This window comes from Mixophyes fleayi, chromosome 5 (genome assembly GCF_038048845.1).
Source record: "Mixophyes fleayi isolate aMixFle1 chromosome 5, aMixFle1.hap1, whole genome shotgun sequence".
Taxonomy (NCBI): domain Eukaryota; kingdom Metazoa; phylum Chordata; class Amphibia; order Anura; family Limnodynastidae; genus Mixophyes; species Mixophyes fleayi.
Genome location: NC_134406.1, coordinates 195,007,122 through 195,026,298, shown reverse-complemented (window position 1 = coordinate 195,026,298; position 19,177 = coordinate 195,007,122). Strand labels below are relative to the sequence as shown.

Below are 19,177 nucleotides of genomic sequence, written 5' to 3'. Positions count from 1 at the left end.
CACCTTTGGATTCTTTAGTTTGAACTAGCCTATGATCTGCAACCCCCTGGACCTTCCTGAAGCCTGGACCAATAGAAGCAAGCCACACCATCTGCATTGTTTTACTGTATTTCTGTCTGCATATAAGCAAGAGCTTTTCATCTAGTGTTCAGTCATCTTGACCACAGACTTCAGACCTGAATGACTGTTAACTGGATCCAGAGCGCCTGTGACAAGTAACGGCTGTACTTATTATTATTTCGCTTGAATTATTCTGCTACTTTTTGAGAATAAATATTTGTGCGTTGGAAACACAAATCGAGATTTGACAATCGTTATTGGATAGCAACAAAACGTGCATAATAATTGATTTAACACTGGGGCTGGTTGGAGTTTTCTAAATTAAATGTACCCATTTTTTTTTCCCAAATAGGGCCTCCAACATTCCAGGATCCAGACAAGCAGCAACTGATCTAAAGACACAGCAGCCACAAGTGGTGAAAGTGACGAGAACAGTTAGGAGAGAGCAGGACAGTCTGCCAACTATCCTGAATCTGGTAGGATTTATATTATAAGGAGGTCTGACTTGTTTAAATGTTGCACTATGGGATTCATGCAGAAGACTGACATATTAACATGATTATAACATTTCAGCACTTTTTCATGTTTCTGTAGGTAGAGGGCTGCAGTCAGTAACTGCCGTGGCGGACGGTCTGTGACGTGTGTTTTTTATTACCGGGCTTGCAAACCCTGAACTGCAGTTTCTTGACATGTTAATCATGATTAATACCTAAGTTTAGTTAAAGATAAAGTACAATTTGTGTGAATTGAAAGGTAAGCAGTGGTAGAAGTGGGGTGTATATAGTAGTATGCCACACCGCTACTTCTCATACTGCCTTCATTGTAAAATAATAAAATTCCATTCACTTGTTTACAGTCCCATTACATTTTTCATACCGCCACTTCTAAATTTCAACTACGACCACTGAGCTTAATATTGATCGTATGGCGTATATGACCAGTACAATTCAAAATTCTGCTAGATCCTTTGACAAAATATGGGGTCCATGGTCATTATTCTTTAACTGCTGGGGCCACAGTGTGATGCAGGGTAATGATAAAGGAGGGCACAGTGTGATGAGAGGGACAGTAATGAGGGGCCACAGTGTGATGCAGTGTAATGATAAAGGAGGGCATAGTGTGATGAGAGGGACAGTAAAGAGGGGCCGCAGTAAGATGCAGTGTAATGATAATGGAGAGCACAGTGTGATGAGAGTGACAATAATGAGGGGCCGCATGGTGATGCAGGAGGAGCAGCGTGATGTGCGGCGGCACATAGCTTAGTCTTCTACTTAAGTATAGGAGTATATGCTATGCTTAAAAAATATAGTGCTATGGATTGTTTTAGGGAGGGGGGGGGCAAACCAATATCTTGCCCTGGGCCCGATGAGGTCTAAATCCGGCTCTGTTGGTTTATATGCAGTGATATGTACACTTTAAAAAAGTATTTTATACATTGAATAAACATATTTTGTTCAGGTAACCCTTTGTCGATTAATGATGACAGATTGGCAGTGATGGGGGTATGAATGAGTTCTGCAGAGGTATTTGTACGTTCTCCCTCATAAGTTGTAGAATCCACAGACAGCACATATAGTTCAAAGTCCTGTACATTCCACTCTGGTACAAACTACTCTTTCTGTATTTCACAAATATTGTGTAAAATATATCAACCAGCAACTACATGGGGTACAAGTTTGATATCATTGTCATTGCACTTCAATAAACACCGCCAATGTCCTTTCAATCATCCAAAGGCATTTTTAACCACCATCCGAGCAGAGCTGAGGGTATGGATGAAGCGAATTTGTTCCACAGAATGTTGATGTTGTTGTGTGAAGCCCTTCATCAACCATTGCCAAAAGGGTAAGCTACAATCCCCGATGATGTGTACTGGGATCTCCACCCTATTCACGGTCTTAGATTTCTGCCTCACCATTTTTCAGCCAATGAAAGCTCCTCTTGTGATGACTGTCACCTATTGCCAGGACAGAACCTTTTTCAGTATGAACGGGGTCGACTTAGGAAATTCCCGGGTCCAAGATTCAGTGTGAACAGGGTCTCTGAACTGGGATGCTCGGAGACTCAGCAAAATCCCAGCTTCAGAAACCCGGGAAATTGTAGTGGCAGCAATGTGAAAGTGGTATGAGCTAGCCTAAGAGAACCGAGAGCAAAAGATAGGTTTATAAGTGAGAAGCACCTACACCAAGCTACATCAATACAAAAGGGGATAAAAGACAAAATATATAAGGCATAACATAGATTAATAATACAGCATTACGAATGAATCATATGGTTCTGAATCCAAAATGATCCATAACAATTTGAAATTTACAACAACAATGCAGGAGTACAAGAAAAGTAAAAGCAATTAGAAAAAGCCATTACACTGGAGATGCCATTAGCAGAATGAAATAATAAAAAATTTTTGGGGATGCATGCTCTTACCTCAGTACAATCTCATAACTGTCCCCAACAAAATGATCACATAAATATTGAGAAACAACCCTACGTGATTATTGTAAACCACTTACAGGTGAACTTTTCCGGGTGGTATATACATATCCAGCACAGCAGTCTTCTGTAAACAAAACACATGAGATGTCACATGGGAAGTAATGTGATTCATATATATGGATTCTATTACAAAGGTCTGCAGGGACCAAAAAGCAAATATTCAAAGATAAAAGATAATGTAATCTGGGTGGTGCATTCGTATGTTGCAATGTGTCCAGACACAATAAGTAGTGCAGCTTGAAAAAACTGTTCTTAGTATGAAGACACACAAGTACCAAAACCAAATATTGAAAGTTTCAAAATAATTCCACCAATGGTATGTATAGGCATGTTCGTGTAACCTGAAATTTTCTTTGAATAAATATATAATAAGGATAATGACAACAACTTGTGAACATAAAGATAATTGGACCTAAATACATGTCAGTCAATGAATAAAGCATATAAAGACATCCCCATTAAAATGTGCATCCTTAGCAAAATAATGTATTTTACAAGAAATAGGACAAATACATTTTCTTATTATGGCCTTTGAGATTCCCAATTAAAAATCCATCTGGCCTCATGTTGTAATAAAAGATTCTCTCTATCACCACCTCGTCTTAATAGCTCACATGGAGTATTTTCTAATATCTTAATTGTGAAACATTGTGCCTCATTTAGAGTTTAAAGCAGCTTAAAGCTTCTTTGCCAAAAAAAAAGCATACTTATATGTGTATGTAACTGCAAATCATTATATTTCTGCATCAGGTATAGGTATACAACTTGACAGTGTCAGTAGTAAATGCAAAAGTGGCATTAGCCGATTTGTACAAAACATAATAATGTAACAAAGTGTCATATACACAAAAGAGAATAGTTACTCAACAGTGTTCGTGATAAATCTGAAAGTCACATTTTCCATATAAAATGTAACTAACAAAAACACAACACACATTGTTTACCACTATTATCACTAATATTAAATGGGAATTATCTTTCCTGCAGTGGAAATGACAACTAAGTAATGTGACTTGATGGACCCAAGTTAATATAAAATAGCCATGATGCTAATTAATTCTAATTAATTATGTACTATCACAAGTGGCTAGATATTGCCATTGATGGTCATCATTATCTTAGCGCATCTTTAAACCAGCTCTCAAATATCTGAAAGAGATATGTCTCCTAAGAGGTATATCTGTGGATTATTATTGTTATTATTATTATCTTTTATTTATAAGGAGACATGAGACACGGGTTAGAGGACCCTTCCTATGAGAGTTTACATTTAAATGGAGTCGTTAATAAGAGAGAATAAAAGGAAATGGGAACAATAGGCATAGTTGGGTTCTCTATGATGCAGAGATCTACAAGATACTGAGACCATAATGTAGAGAGGCCTAGATGGGGCAGGGACCTGGGTTTGTACTGAGTCCTGGAGCCCAGAGTGCAGAGGCCTATTTGGGCAATGTCCAGCCACAATGGTGTCCGGGTCTATGTAGTGTAGAAGCTTGGATTGTAGCAAGGATGGTATGACAGTGGCAATGTAATCAAAGTGGTAAAACAACAGCAAGATAATATACTGGCACAGCAATGGTATGGCAAAGCTGTACAATAGCAAAGGCAATGCAGTACAAAAATGATAGAGTTAAGAGCAGTAAATACAAAGGCAATGTGAAAATAGTGTAATGGGGGAATTTGTGGCAGGCAAGCAGTGAAGAAACAGGTGCAGGAGACAAGTGGTTAGAAAATAGGGGTGGGAGAGTTTGTGGAAAGCTGATGATGTTAGTGAAATTGCTAGGGGGTCTGAGAGAGTGCAAGAGTTAGGCAACTGGACGATGGGGGTGAAGTAAGGAAATGAAGAGAGAAAAACAAAGATATCATTAACAGTTTACAATGTCCAGGAACATGAAATAAGTGGAATGGTAGGCTGCAGCAGGTGAAGCTTGTTGCTGTCAGGCATCAGAGGTTGTTCCCTGTTTGTTCAATTGTGTTGATTAACTGTGCATTTTCTTACACTTTGTGAGAAAACCCACTTATTGTAGGAAAAACTTCTCCCCTTAGTGTATACTAAGATATACTTAAGAAAAATGTAAACTAACTGCAACACTGCTAATCGGTTAATCTGTCAGCTGATTTAAAAAATTAGGTGTGTCCACATCTTATTGGATATATCCACAGCTAATTATGTGGCAATTTCCCAGGGCATGCTACTGCTGTGTCAACAGGTGGATTGTGTATGGCTGTATTATATTTTGAAATCAATTTATTTAGACAATAAAAAAAATTGCAACATATATGAGGCCATATGGACCCATGAGAAAATATACCATATAAGTTGTGGGAATGTACAGAAAACGTTGATAAAAACCATTGTTGGTAGTTTCCCTACATTAAGATGGAAATATGTATTTAATTATCCCTTTGCAATTATTGCAACTTAGATAAGCAAAAGTAATTTTTTGAGGTGTAGAGTGAAAAGTTGTTGAATATTTGTCAATATATGTGCAAACCATTGTGTCCCTAAAGCTGACTGGTCTGTGTGGCATGAAGATTGGTGAAAGCACGAATGAAAAGAGTCCTATCAGACTATTTTTTAACCATAACTTTCGGTAGATCCTCCCATCTGACTGTACTAATTTTATTCCTTGCTGACTTGATTGTTCTGTCACTATAGCCTGTATGAAAAAAATTACGCCCCACCTCATCCAATCTTTTTTTGCTGCCAATATATCCTTCACATTAATGTAACACTAACTAACTATATGTAAGACTTATCAGAAGATTATGTGGATGAAAATTTGTAGCATGCAACAGACTGTTACAATCAATAGACCTACTATATAAATCATTTATAAGATATCCATTACATTTAGATATTGTAACATCTAAAAACCTACTACTGGCATTGTAGCCTTGAGCCTGAACCTGCTGAATCCTTCTCTCAGTGTCAGTCATTCTCTTAGACTGTGGCCTTGTGTCTTCCTTTTTTGATTTAGTCTCTGAATAGTATATTTATATATTTATTACAAAATCCCTGCAGGAAAACATGCAACTGACTATTGAGGAGAAAGGTGGCTGCTATAATCCCTAGGGCACACTAAGACTGGGAACTCATTTCTTCAGTAGCAGTTTGGGTGGTGGGTTATTCTGTTCCCCTCCTTATGGTATTCCTGTCTCAGTTTCGTCTTATTTACTTTGTCATGTCTGTCATGTTTATATTTACATTTGCCTACTGGAATTGCCCTCTGCCTGACTTTTCGTTTTTCGTTTCAGTTTGATTCCAAGATGAATGATTGCCTGCTCTGGACTCATGAACAGGGCCAACTTAACAACATTATGGGCCCCCGGGCAACAATGCAGTGCACCGGGGCCCCTAAATATATATATATATATATATATATATATATATATATATATATATATAATCAATTTTTTTACATCTATATAGGGGCCCCCTTAACTTACCTTAAGTCCGATCCCCTTCTCTTCTTTTTTCCGCGATGAGTTTCTCTGTTCTGCGCTCCTCCGTGCTGTGCTTGCAGTGAATGTCGGGCGTGACATCACACCCTACGGAAGAGGGGACTAGGGAGGGAGCCGGATCGCCACCTGACCACCTGATCTGAACGGTCAGATGACCGCAAAAGGTAAGTGTTTTGTTTTTGTTTTCTTTTTACACAGGATTTTTTTTTTTACTGCAGTCCTGTCTTGCTGTCTTGGGCCCCCTTTCCCGCTGGGCCACCAGGCACCTGCCCATCGTGCCCAGTCAGAAAGACGACCCTGCTCATGAACGAGTCCTTTTAGCTACTTTTTGTTATTACTCTTTCCCTTGGTTTCTTTATCAATCTTGCTATGTACTTAAGTCATATGACTGTTTTGCACAATCTCTCAAATTACATATTCCATACATCTATGTTAGTTCCTGCCCTGGGATTCAATTCTCCTTTAGTTACAGCTCAGGTATGCCCTGCTGATCTTAACAATGCGTTAAAACATTCTTATGAACTATAGTGATAATGTTGAAGTATTGTGCGTCACAAGGTGTGAGCTCTAATGAATTGGCAGGAAACACCATAAAGCACCAGCTGTTGTTTGATTGTATACATTTCCATTATACCTACTTTGCACATAATAAATCTCTGAAAACTCCAGTTGTTAAAGTTTTTATCATCTGTATTGCCATTACGTGTATAAATGTAAAACATAAACAGTTGTAAAGGTAAAATAGTACATGCCCCTTATTTTATTTAACACATTTTCTTGGATTTATCATTACCTCAAGTGGTGAACCTTTGCTACATATGAAAATTATGTTTCAGAACTTTATTTATTAAAACATATACATTTGTTTATTATGTAAACTAAAATAACATGTCTGTGTGATAAATGCAATGTAATTTCACACTGAAACTAAAATGTCTGGGCAACACAGTGGCTTAGTGGTTAGCACTTCTGTCTTACAGCACTGGGGTCATGAGTTTGATTCCCGACCATGGCCTTATCTGTGTGGAGTTTGTGGGCCTGATTCATTAAGCAAAAAAATTGAGTAACTTTGAACCTTGGCAAAACAGATGTGGTACGTTATTTGGACAATGGTAATGACAGCAACTGAAATTACTATAAAATAAAGGCGATTGCAAAAAGCACGATAACAAGTAAATTCCAACTTACTATCAATACGACAGAGCAGATGGGCGAAGCGTCTTCTGCACGGCTGCTATAGATTACGAACACAGGAAATGCTGGCACTTGTAATTCATGTGACTAGCAATGCAAAAACTGAGATTTAGAGTTTTAAAGTGGCAAGGACACGATCGTAACCCTAACCATTAGAGTAGTTTATATGTGCGGCGGGTCCATGGTTTTGCTGCTTTAAAAGTCCAAATGTCATTTTTTTTCATTGCTAGTGACGTGAATTATAAGGGTTGGCATTTGCTGTGTTCATATTCTATAGGAGTCGTGAAGTACACGTGTGGGGCATCTGCTATGTCGTATTCATAGTAAGTCTGCATTTAGTTTTTATCGTAATTATTGCAATCGGCTTTATTTTATCGAAATTTCAGCTGGCGTGATTATAATTGTCTTTATAATCAGTACCACCGGGCAAAACCATGTTGTTTTGGAGGGGGAAGTATATATAAAATGTGAGGACAGATTTATAATTGGGGTAGAGCATGTCCTAGATCAAATTTAAATTTCAGTGTACAAATAAGCTATCAAGTATTTGTGTGCTACATGAAAAAAACAGACAGTATATAACTTACAGTATGTGCAAATTAATAAACTAATTTGCACCCCTTGCATTGTAACATGGTTTTACCTAGGATAAAATGTAGTCATTTTTTTGCCTTACTTTCCTTAATGAATCAGGTCCTGTATGTTCTTCCCGTGTCTGTGTGGGTTTCTCCCGGGTGTGCCAGTTTCCTCCCACACTCACCCAGGGCCATGTCTTAAATTTATATTAAAAATGCTGGTACCAGATCTGTAAAAATGACAAGTTAATGTTAAATAAGAATAGTGTAATAGCATAACAGACTATCAGAACCCAAATATAACAATAAGGTTAACCAAAAAATGTATGTTGGAATAGCAACTTGAAACACACTATGGGGTCTATTTACCAAGACCCCTCCAATAACAAAAATTTGTATGGATTGCAGCGATTGAAAAACACCATAGGTACACTGGTGCAAAAAACAAAGCGTTTTGTGCTGCTTATTGAATTCATATTGGTAGAAAGCTTGTCTTTTAATAACTGACGGACAGCAGTTTCCTGAGGCTTCTGGCTGATTAACCACTACTTACCAGCGTCCAACACACTCCCTATGTCTCTCATCAGGCAGTGATGCGGGCTTACTTTTTCTCTGGCATGCCAATTCAGTCTGTGGACAGCGGCCGCAAACTTGTTTCTTCTGGCATGCATGCACCTCTTTCTTCCCTCCTATTAGCTCCTGTCTCCCTGCCCTTTAAAAATGCCTACACTCTATTTAAAGCAGTTGTGATTGCAATGTGGGGCCAGATAATGAAGTATCTTGCCTTTCTATTAGATTCTTTGTTCCTGTTCCAGTGTGCTCCTGTTAATTCTGCATTTTTGGTAATAATTTCCTGTCCTGTTTCCTGGAAATGATATCTGCTCCAATGTGTTCCCTGGCAATTGAATATGTTCCAGTGTGTTCCTTGTAATTCCATCTGCTCCAGTATTTTCAAGGTAATTCCATCTGTTCCAACATCTTAATTAACACCTATCTCTACCTATGCCGCTATAAACATTATACAGGGATATGTTTATATTATTTTGTATTATTTTATATTATTATATTTTATTTTTATTATATATTATTATATTTATTTATTAACTTTTATAAATTGCACTTCAGCTCAAATCTATTGAAGGTGCACAAGGCTGAGAGTTAACTACCCATCCGGTCAATCCCCCAACCCACAATATCACCCTGATGAGGGTGGATAACATAACTTGATTCATACCAGTGATGTCATATCTTATGGTATTTATGTATGACTTTCCTACTTTCATACATGAACCTCTAATGCCTCCAGACTTCAGCAACTAGATTGATCCAGTGAGGTACACTAGATGGTTCAGCCACCATTCACCCCCTAGCTATAATAACTTTAGCCAGGGAGGTTAAGGTAAATATATATTTGAACAGTGGGTTACACAAATTCTTTTCTAGTGTAATGCCAAACAGACAGATCTTGGGGCATAACAAAGGGGTCACAGGTGTGGAAGAGATGCACTTCCATATTTGGCCCAAAAGAATTGGACAACTGGGCATGACCATAAAAGATGCCAAAAAGTGTCCTCAGGGTCACCCCACTTGGGGCACTCTGCAGTCTTATCGTGTGCATCCTGTCTTGTGTTAAGTATACTCTGTGTACCATGTAGAAAACAAATCTGCTGAAACCCATGACAAGAAGTGGCATGTCTAGTATTTCCCACCATCACATTCCACTCTTCATCAGAAAGAACCCTCAGATCAGCTACCCAATTTATTCTGAGTAGATCTAGTCCTCTCAGGGACACCTGAGGCAACAATAAGGCATAAAGCACAGAGATAGTCTTATATGACTCCATAGATCATAATAAATTTTTAACCGGAGAATCTGATATCTGAAGCAAACCCCCAGGAAACTGGTCATTCAGGGCATATCTCAGCTGCAGATATCGGAAGAGTTGGTTGTTGGGTAACGGGAAGGCTGCTCTTATTTGTTCATATGTAGCTAATTGACTCTCTATATATATTTGACCAATGGTGTAAATTCCTGCTCCCTTCCACAGCACTGAACCTTCCAACCCCATCAGCTTCTTGAAGCCAGAATTGAACTACAAGAGAGTGTCTGGGTCCACTCCCTAAGGAGGTCCACAAACCTCCTTAGATATGTGCTTAGATAACAAAACCTGCAAAGCTCCAAGGGAAGAGTCCGTCTGCTCGCCCAAGAAGTGTCCTAGAGAGGTGTTCTGTGCTTTGCCCAGCCAGGATGTCAAATGTGTAAGTTGGGAAGCAAGATAATAAATTCTAAGATAAGACAGGGCCAGACCTAAATTTTTGGTTCTACAAAGTGTGTTAAAGCACACCCTAGCTCTTTGCCACTCCAGACCAGGGAAATTAGATGTTTATTAATATTTTGGAAAACCTTTAATGGTAGGTACACCGGTGGTGCTTGAGGGGGTATAAGTACATTGGTTGGATTACCATTTATTAGGTTGATCCTACCAGTGTCCCAGTGTCTGTGAGAGGGAGCTTATGCCATGTGTGGCTTTTGGTCTTTAAATATTCTGTTATTGGGTCAATATTTAGAGCAACATATTCCGATGCAAGGGCTGCATTCCAGATACCTAAATATTTAAATCTGTTGGTCCACAGAAGTGACTGACAGTACACAGCACCCAACGGAGGTTATATTTCTGGTATCTTCAGCAATCCACTGTATTGCTAGTATCTAAAGCAATCTACTGTATTTCTGGTATCATCCGTAATCTGCTATATCTAGTGTATCTCCAGCAACCCGCTGTGTTGCTGGTATTTACAGCAATTTGCTGCATTGCTGTTTTCTTCAGCAATCTGCTGTATTCCTGTTTATTTCAGCAATCCGCTGTATTCCTAGTGTCTTCAGCAACTGTGGAAGTCAAATAATTGGATAAAGTAGGCAAAATTGATTAATATTGTTTTACCGTGCAATTGCGATTAGTACGCTATGTCATAACAGGGTTAATAAAGCAATCGCACGAAAAAACAACACACAGTTACATTCACACTTACATTTTGTAAATATTACACATTTATTAAAGTTCCAATCCACATTCATTTATTAGTAAATGTATTAGAGATTATTTATACATAGTTAATACTACAGTAAAGGTAACTATGGTTCAGCTCCACAGAAATGTGTGGAGTATGGTTTCATATTAATTTATATTTTACTAGCTGAAACCCGGTGTCAATAGGGAAGCGATTGCATATTGCGATCACAAGATGAATGGTATGAGATAAATACTCAAAAGCACTTTGTTTATGTGTCAGTTTTTACTGTTTTTTCTGTGGGAAGACACGTATGCAACAGTTGGAGTAAGTTGCCTCCACCTTTGGAGAGAGTTCAAATGAACTGACCTATGATCAGCAGTCTACTGAAACATCGTAAAGCCAGACCAATAAAGAACTTTCTTAGTGTTATCTGTGTAAATTTGTGACATTGTCACTGTTTATGTTAACTCAAACTGTATAAAAGAAAGCTCCTGGGCCAGTATTAAATCCTCTTTGACTACAGACTGAATCTGGACATGGGCCCAGGGGGCGCTTGCATGATGTATTAGGCTATACTTTCCTGTAAAATGTTATATCCTTTTATGCATCATTATGGTTTGCTGTAATCCTGCTATCTTTTGCTATTAAATCTCTTAGTGCGTTGGAACCACATTAATCGGATCGGAAAATGTGTATTGGAAGCGATAATACGACCATAACACAACCCACTGTCATACAGTATCTAGCTACCATCTCTATTCATCTTGTACCTCTTATATGTGCTCTTGTTCCACTTACCTGCTTCAGGTCTGGTACTTGTACAGAGGGCTGCAACCTCAGTGAGGATAGCAGCGATGCCCATACCTACTTCCAGTGGTCACTGGTGAATACTTACCTCACGTTAGATTCAAACCAGGCTGACTGTTCAAATCCAGAGTTGCTGTGTGTTAATGAAAGGACTACTCTGCACTTTTCTTCATTCAAAAAAATACATTATAACAATATTAATAATAATAAAAACAGCATCCTCCTTTGTAAGATCACATCAGTTTTTGCTTCTACATATTACAAGGACGGTTTCTTCATAAAACTGGCTTCCGGCAATTAAAACTCTTGACTGTAAAACAAAAGAGAACAGTAGACATTTAAAAATACGATAATGTAATATAAGATTGTAGTGCTTAGTTGTAAAGCCTAGTCATAACATCAGCAGCATTACAGTAAGCTTTTGATTGAGACTAGTTTGCCAGTTTTCTACTTCTTCAAAGCAGCAGAAAGGCCAGAAAAGGACTAAACACAGTATATATTTAGAAAATATATAGTTAATGTGTTTCATTTCTCTGGTTTGCATTCCATTAGGCAGAATGGTAAACCCCATGTCTAAATTTCAGAGTTAATTTAGACTGGGGCCTTTTAATCCAGCTGTAGTTAATTTGCATATGTTTTGAATTACAGGTGACTACAGGTCAAATGCCAGAGTCACCACTCATTATCATTTAGAACAAGCTTTGAAAAGTTAAATTGCATGCATTTCAAAGAACTTGTTCGGAAAAAAAAAAAAAAAGAGAGGTAGCTTTTGCTTACAATTGATATGGCATCTGAAACAAAACACATCTAGGATCTGAACAAATGTACATAGGGGCCTTACTATGTTGTTCTGGCCTCCCAAGCATCCCACTCTGCTCTTTTGAGCATGCATGCTATGATCAGAAATTCATTAATGTTAGCATAATAGAATGCTGTATTTTGCTATACAGTTTAATTTCAAACTTTATTGCAAAATGGTATCCATCAAATAATATTGGAGTGCATGCAAGAAAAAGCATACTTGCATCAATAAGCAGAGTCAGACGTATGTATGCCTGATGGAGATATGTAAGCAGTTGGTGTATGTGTTAGTTGTCAAAACAGTGACATTACCCTGTTTGTACACAAACTAATAATGTAATAATAATGTAATGAAAACATTTCCTCTGATAAAATTACCCGCATGTGATGAAACGCGTCTTCTGAATCCAGGAGTCACTGATTTCACACCACTGGAGATAGTCATTCGTGCCATCACTCTATTTTTTAAGCTTGTCCACCACTTGTTACTACTGATATTCACTGCCGCCGGAGTTTCAAATTTCATCTGTACACATCAGAGGGGCGGGTCAGGAGAAGACTCGCTATCTGACAAACAGGAATAGCTGATATATTCATTCAGGTCAGCTGGATCAGATCTATTCACCAAGAAAGTGCCGCTGCATGTTATGGTATCTATATGCATGTGTCATTCATTTGCTAATACCTGGAACTTTGTACAGATCTCTAAATGCATGACTGATATTGAGACTCGCTAAAACAGAGTGTATGTTCTTTTTTCAAGTATTTACCGATATTGATGAATTGCATTATATGAGATTGGCTGTTTTATCAAGGTCGTTGAAACTAGCACCTTTAAGCCTCATACTATCAGGAGGATATTATTTCCAATAGGACTGTGTTGTGACACAAACAGTTGACCTATACAGCAGGTCTGAATTATGTGTTATGTTGCTAGGGTCTGATCAGACATATACTTTGTCTATTATTATATAGATAGTGGTGTTGTCATCAGTGCACTGATTTTAATTTGTGATGTGTTTATATTATCCATGTTTTGTATATATTTTATGATTGTATACACATTAAAATTGCTAAGAATCATTACGTTTCATGGACTCATCAATCGGTTGCGGTGTATTTCAATTTCCGGCTCTGTCTTTTTTTTTCTTTTCTGTTTATTATTGTTTTGTACTTGTTGAGAACCTACAGGTTATGCATAGCTGCAGGCATTGAACCACCAACATTCCGATTATTTGGGATCATAGTATCTCTGAGCCAGGAATATATTTTGAGGTATTTTCTGTAATAAAAACATGTTTTAATACATTATTATGTTGTATACTAATAGAATAATTTGATCAGATATACAAAAGTAACTAATGGTATATTAATAAATGCGAAAGTCCCTTTTACCATATTAGAAAAAATGACCAACCTTACCTCCAAATCACTTGTTTATCCCTTTAAAAATTAAAAGTCTTTCCTGCACAAATTCATATTGGATTGGCAATTATTAAGAATATATGGTTTACTTGATATAGAATAGTCTTAATGCTAATGTTTTCATTGCTATTAGCTAGAGAGGTTGATATGCATTCAACCAATCAGAAGTTGTAGCTGTTAGTCATCATGATGTATATTTCTCTCCAGCACCCGGCAAAACATGCGCCTACTAACAGGCATCAGGGCCACCCTAACAACAGTATGGGCCCCTGGGCACAGCAGTGCAGCGGGGCCCCTATATATAAATATATAAGTAAAAAAAAATAAAAGGATTATATCTAATATATATATATATATATATATATATATATATATATATATATATATATATCTTAACTTACCTTTCAAACGCGATGCGTTGAATCCTCTTCTGTACTTTGGCGCTGTGCTCCTCCATGCTGTGCTCGCAGTGAATGTCGGGCGTGATGATGTCATCACGCCCGACATTCACTGCGAGCGCATCACGGAAGAGAGGACCAGGGAGTGAGCCGGATCGTCAGATGACCGCAAAAGGTAAGTTTCTTTTTTTTTTTCTTTACAGGATTTTTTTTACAGCAGACGTGCCAGGGCCCCCTTTCCCCCTGGACCCCTGGGCACCTGCCCATCGTGCCAAATGGGAAAGGCGGCCCTGACAGACATATCTGTGTATGCGTCCACATCTAATTGAACACGTCTTTACTGTACTCAACCTATGTTTGCCCAACCATACAGACAACCAGGCTATAAACAGATGACAGGTTAACAAGTTTGTTAACATTTGCTGTGTTAGCAAAAAATATATTTGCTATTAGTCTTTATATAATACAGCAGGTATAATATTCCTTTTCCTTCTCACATACAAATAAAAGTTACCGTATATACTCGAGTATAAGTCGACCCGATTATAAGCCGAGGCACCTAATTTTACCACAAAAAACTGGGAAAACTTATTGACTCGAGTATAAGCCTAGGGTGGGAAATGCAACAGCAACTGGTTAATCTTTTTACTTTACTTTACTTTTATACATTCAGCTGAGACCCCATGCTTCCACTACAGTGGAAGCACATTCATTAGAAGCAGCGGGATTGGGGGTTAAGGTGATGGGCAAGGAAATAGATACTACACTGGATAAATGCAGTGGTATACAGTAAAACAGTATGTGAAAACAAGCAAACAGTATAATAAAACAAAAAAGTAATACTGCTACTGAAATAGTAATTGGATGTGCCGATAAACAGATGGATCTGCAGCACTTGTGTCTGCGAAGTAGGTGCACAGTGGAATAGTGTTCAAAGTGGAATAATGTTCAAAAGGTAGTGACTTCCGGACTTGCAGATGTGGTGATATTGTACAATTACCTTTAGATGGTGGTAAATGCGTTAAAGCTACCATCATGCGGGATGTCTTGGATGCTGTGTAGGGTCCCGTAGAGGCTGCGTGCGGTCTGCCCGTGGACGACTGCTGATGATGGGGTCAGGCGGGCGCTGGTGTTCTGGTCAGGCTGCGTGGTTGGACGCCGGGCGTAGTGTGACCTCCCTGCTGACTGCTTCCGATGAGCGCTGCTGGCCACGCATGTGCGGTATGTGAAACTCGGGGATGTAGAGTAAAAAAGTGTGGTCCTGGAGCATCACTCGAGTATAAGCCGAGGGGGGGCTTTTTCAGTACAAAAAATGTGCTGAAAAACTCGGCTTATACTCGAGTATATACGGTACTTTTGTTTGTTTTTTTAAATAGGTTTACACAATCCTATAATATATGTATGATCAATGCAGAAAGCAGCTTCAGAGATGAATTCTAAATCAGCCAATCAGAAGCGGCTACCTAGTGCTTGCACCTGTCATCATCATTAGTTTGAAAGGATGCGGTTGCTGACAGGCATATATACTATGCATCTCCATGCTGGTCTGTTTCAGCTGCAATTGCATTAATATGCCCTTAATGCACTCGCCCTTCGCTAGACTGCCCCTTCCCTCCCTAGTTCCGCTTCTCCAGTTGCAAGGAGGCGCAAGTGTGAGATGTGCACAACTCTGCAACATTTTGGTGGATAATGGCAAAATGCTTGGACTTATATTCTATTTCTCCTCCTTTCATTTGAGTGATTATTAAAGGAAGAAGCGTGTATATATATATATATATATATATATATATATATATATATATATATATATATTGTAGCTAAGAGGCCTATTTGCCACAGCTCTCCTGCATAGGGACAGGTGAGGTCCCAGGAAGTCTGCAAGGAAAAGCTCCATACAGAGTTAATTCCCACACAGTCTTTCCCATCTCACACAAACACCCAGGTGTAATGAAGTAATTAGACTAAAGGGAGGAGACTTGTATATTTAATCCTGAGTTGTTCATTTTATGTGGGTGACTGATACTGAACTAGTTGGCCAGTTAGTAGAGAGCTGGACTGTGTATAGTTAGCATTAGGGTCACCAGGAGGTGTAAGCAAAAGGTATTGCTTGCTGGTGTCATCCTGACAAGAAGTATTGCCATTTATTGTGATGCAAACAATAAATATCTTTGATTTACAACAAGAAGTTCTTTGTGTTGCTGATATCTGCTGGGCGTTCTTGCAACAGAAGGTGACAAAAGTGTCACAAGCAGGGTGTGGTTTGTGTGTATATGTGTGTGTGTATATATATATATATATATATATATATATATATATATGTATATATATATATTTATATATATATTTATATATATATATATATATATATATATATATATATATATATATATATATATATATATATATATATATATAACATACATACTCTCAGAAGAACTATTCCAAAAGAGGAGTCCACTGGCAGAAGTTTGAGGAGAATCTCATCTGTGGGGAGAAACATGGCATTGAAGTGGGGTAATGTCAGTACCCCCAATAAGAATTTGGCTCCTATGGTCAGAAATACAGGAGGCACCACAATAGAGGAAAAAGTTATATGAAAATCTATTTCTCATTGTAAATTTAGTGCAACCACATAAGAGGAGACACATATCACCTGTTCACCCGGATGCCGCACATATGTATGCAATTTATTTTTTTTGTATAATTTAATTATCTAAATTATTTTTTGGTTACATAAGAAGTTCTTATAGATGAGAACAAAGATTGAACACTCATAGAATTAGGGAGATGATTATATGTTTGAGTATAATTGCAGATAAAATTAATTTATTCTATGTTCTAATGTACGTAGAGCTGCAGTGTTCCATTTTGGTGGCACCATATACTATAAATATTTACTAAAGTATTTGCTCAAAAATGGATCAGGGCTGACCTCTGCCACCTCAGGACCCTAGCTCCACTGACTCATCCTATGGGCACAGCCTTGGCAGACAGCCACGGAAATTCACCAATACGAAGCAGATATGGAGGGAAAATATGCCGCTCTTTCCTCTATATTTGCCATAGTACATAGACCCCTTCATTCCAAAACACTTGAGAACAAATTGGATAACTATCACCTCTTGATGTTTCACATAGTTATTTGGGGACTATGAGTTGCTTTGCTATATATGCCAAAAAATAATTCATGCAAATGCTGATTTTATACTTCTTGCAGGAACACATGGTCCTTGGCAGTTAACATTTAAATGAAGTTATTTATTTATTGCTTCAGTTACTGATGACTACTTAATAAAGGATATTTGACTGCCAAGAACTTTTAGCTTAAGGGAAATATGCTACTATGTATATAATACTCCTGACATGTCTGTGCTTTTTTTACTGTATGTCCCATCTTTTTTTTTTTTTGGGTAGATTTGCACTTGCATAGCTTTTTTCAGCTTGTGAAATTGTTTTTGATGGCTCAGTGCAACCAAAACAAATAATGTGGATTATATAAGAAGCACTCTATTCCATCTCAGTGAAAATTCCCTTGCAGATATTTTCTTTTAACCTGTTATCTTTAAGCAAACTCTCAATGTAACTCATATCTGGTATCACCTTCTTGTACTAAAACAGAGACACTATCAGGATTCTGTTTCATCAATACACATCAATACACATATTTAAAGTATTAATTATATATCACATAAGGCTTACTGAATTATAAAAAAATGTGATAAAGTCATAATTGTCAGTTAATTCACAGGAAAATCACATGTTACTTTTAAAAGATTTGACACATTAAAGCCCAAGGGAAAAAAAAAAACATTAGCTCTTTATAGGAATATGCATTAGACCCTGTTTACACTAGCTATCTCAGCACTATCACAGAATCATTAAACAGACGGTTAATGTTTGTGTTCGGTATCTGCACATGTGTCAACTCTCAGGATGTGTCTTCTGTTAAATTTTAATGGCACAATGTGTTTGCCTATCGCATAGTAGGAAATGAAATGTACACACTGAAGACAAAATGTTTAAATATGTTGGACTTTTAGAAAAAGGTAGAAACATATGTGGCTATGGCTGCTTTTCTGGACTGTCAAGGACTGTTTGCAAATTCCATGGAAGCTTACACTTAAATGCTATATGACACCAGTGTTCAAATGTTTACACAGAAAACCTTTAGCGTTACAGTTTGGATATAATATCTTCATTTCTCTTTTTCTTTATATACAGAACATAAAGACCAGGCTGCTGGTGATGTGGAGGAGTCTCAGAGGGAGCAGCCTGAACTTGCAAGGGTGCAGGCACTCTCACTCGCATCCCAAAGATTTGAAGCCGTCACTGCATCAATGGACACTCACGTTGCACACATAGCAAACACTCTACCCCACATGGAGCACCAACTCATCACTATGAATAGCACACTCACCACTATGAATAGCACACTCACCACTATGAATAGCACACTCACTTACCACTGTCTTTAGCACATTCACCACCCAAATGTCTACTCTAAACTCCAACATGTCTACTATTGCCACACTCCTGGGTGATATATTGCATGCCCACTCCCAACGAACCTCCGGCACATTACCTTCACCCATTTCAGAGTATTCATTCCCCAACACCAGTCGCCTGTTGCCTCCCCCCTCCTTGCCCCATCTGTTGCCTCCCCCCTCCTTGCCCCGACCCTAGGCCATCTATTTTCTATGAGCCTTACCCATGCTCTTGCCACCCTCCTTGTCCTGCCCCCCTGCCACCCTCCTTGTCCAGGCCCCTGCCACCCTCCTTGTCCATGACCCTGCACCTTCACAGCGTCGGACACATTCTGTTCCCCTTGTGAATTCGGATGCTTCCTCTGAGCCCTCCACATCACGGGTAACCAGAAGTCGGGCTCGGCGTTGTCACGAAGGAAAACCATAAGTGAAGCCAAAAAAAAATGACTTATTTTAATTT

General features: G+C 38.3%; 1 long non-coding RNA gene across 1 annotated transcript; it reads right to left on the bottom strand.

The window, feature by feature from the left end:
• Positions 1-1,496: 1,496 nt before the first annotated feature.
• Positions 1,497-7,261, bottom strand: LOC142157803 (uncharacterized). The gene is made up of 3 exons (XR_012692642.1): positions 7,210-7,261; positions 2,574-2,620; positions 1,497-2,194 (listed from the first exon to the last, which is right to left on the bottom strand). It is a non-coding gene; the product is annotated as an uncharacterized LOC142157803 (long non-coding RNA).
• Between the last annotated feature and the right edge of the window lie 11,916 nt (positions 7,262-19,177).